Source organism: Equus przewalskii, chromosome 6 (assembly GCF_037783145.1).
Source record: "Equus przewalskii isolate Varuska chromosome 6, EquPr2, whole genome shotgun sequence".
NCBI lineage: Eukaryota > Metazoa > Chordata > Mammalia > Perissodactyla > Equidae > Equus > Equus przewalskii.
Window position 1 is genome coordinate 15,473,917 of NC_091836.1, and position 2,219 is coordinate 15,476,135.

Consider the following 2,219-nt stretch of genomic DNA (forward strand, 5'->3'; position numbering starts at 1 on the left):
TGCTGTGTGGGTGGCTCCAGTGGGCCAGTTCCTCCCTTAGGCTGTTTGTGTTTCTGGCTGGCTCAGAAGAGATACATCTGCATTCCTAGGATTCTTTATTTTTATATTTGTATTTGTTCTAGAAAATAAGAAGGTCTGTATCAGTGATGAAATTGTGTCTATTTAAAGCCCCTCAATTTTTTTTTCATTGGCCTTTTATGATTTCCGTCTTAACTATCTCTCCAGCCTTACTTGTCCCCATCTCTTTCTCTTTCCTCTATCTGCCTCTGCCACACTGGGCTCTATTTCTTCAAATATGTCATACTGTTCCATTCTCCAGTCTGCACACATCCTAGGCTTTTTGTTCAGAATGTACTTCCTCCTGAGCCTCCTAAAGAGCTTCTTCAGGAAGCTTTCCCTTAAACTCCAAAGCTAGGTAAATTCCCTATGTCACATGTTCTCATGGTTCCACTATACTCCGACAATTACTTGTTGAACGTAGATCTTTTACCCAACTCCCTTTGCTACATGAGAGCTTAAACTGTACCTGTCAAGTTCGATTCCTTGAGCTAAACACCCAGCCCACTGTCTGGAGAGAGTATAGCCATTGGGCTGCCAAACATTGCTTGTATTTCTTTTAAAAAATTCTACTGAAATCTGTCATCATTTTCATAGAATGAGTGAAATCAAATAGTCATCTTAAAGGTGACTTAAATTTTTTAAGATCAGAAGCCATGTGATTTGCTCATCACTACACAGTCAGTACTTAACATGCCTGGAAGACAGTGATATGCAAGAAGTAAAGGTTGAATGGTAGTGCTCAATACATTAGAAAACTTAGAGTGTTAAAAAGATGAACTAGATTGAAGATCTAGGTTCCAGTCTGACTCCCATCCCTATAAATGTGACCATGGACAAATTGCCTAACTTCTTCCAGTCTCATTTTCTCATCTCTCAGTCTCTGTTTTCATAAAATGAGGGGGTGGAGGTGGGTAATACCTTCCTCATAGGGATCAAATGAGGAGAAAAATTCCTAATACATTTCAAACTTCTAGCGTGGAAGACAAAATATGTAAGTTCAACCCACCCTACAAAACCCCACCTCTTTCTATACTGTCATATGAAATAGGAAGCAGAATTATTCCATGATAAATTCAAGGTAGGAAATTATGGCAATGTTGATTTCAGTTAAATATAAGGAAGATACCTTCAATAATTATTGCTGTCTACCAGGGGATAAGACAACTTCAATAAAAATTCAATCTCTTCCTGCCCTGGACAAATTTAGACAATGGATGATTAAAAAAAGGAAATTCCTACATTGCAAAGCAGATGAGATTGGATAGCCTCCAAGATTATTTGAAGACTGTATTAATCTAATCTTTCCTGATGGAAGCTATTTTTTTATCCCTTTTTTCTGAATTTTGATGCTTTGGTGTATTGAGCTCTTTGAACTAAATACACTACATCTTAGCCTTAAAGGAAACCAGAAATATGTAATATGTTTCATGTAATATGCTGTAATATGGTTTTCTATGGGGTAGAGTTTGCAGTAAGGCAGATTGCTCTTGGATCCCAGTCAATAGCTTAGATCTTGAATTACCAAAAAGACCTTGTTAAAAGGCACTTTATCCTGTAAGATGGTATTCCAGAATGTGTTCTTCATGTCTGTCGACATCACTGTCCTAGAGAGATCCATTGTTAACAAACACATTAATTAGTAATTATGTAATACAATGATTACAGCTAGCTTATCAATTAAGCCCTTAACATTGAAAAGTATGCTATCTAAGATTATGAACAATTTTATGAGTATTTCAATATGATTTCTCAATGTGACTTTCAATATATAATTTGGAGTTGAAATAGGAAGTCTTTATATTCATGAGTATCATATTACCACACAGAAAACAATTTCTAAAGTTATAACTATTACTGTGATATTTGATGTTTTATGATATTTAAAGTTAAATTCTTCACTGTACAGCATGAAAAGAGTTATCAAGAATAAATGGTAAGTACAGGAGTTTCTCGAAGTTTTCTCCAGAGCAAACCATATCACCAACATCAGAATTACATGGAGCGCTTAATAAAAATTCAAACATCTCAGCTTTTTCCAAGAACTATTGGATATTAATTCCTGGGATAGAGGCTAGGAATTTGTATTTTTACAAACTCCCCTCACCAATCTTACAAACACCAAAGCTTTGAAATTCATTGTCATAAAATATAGCTGTGGA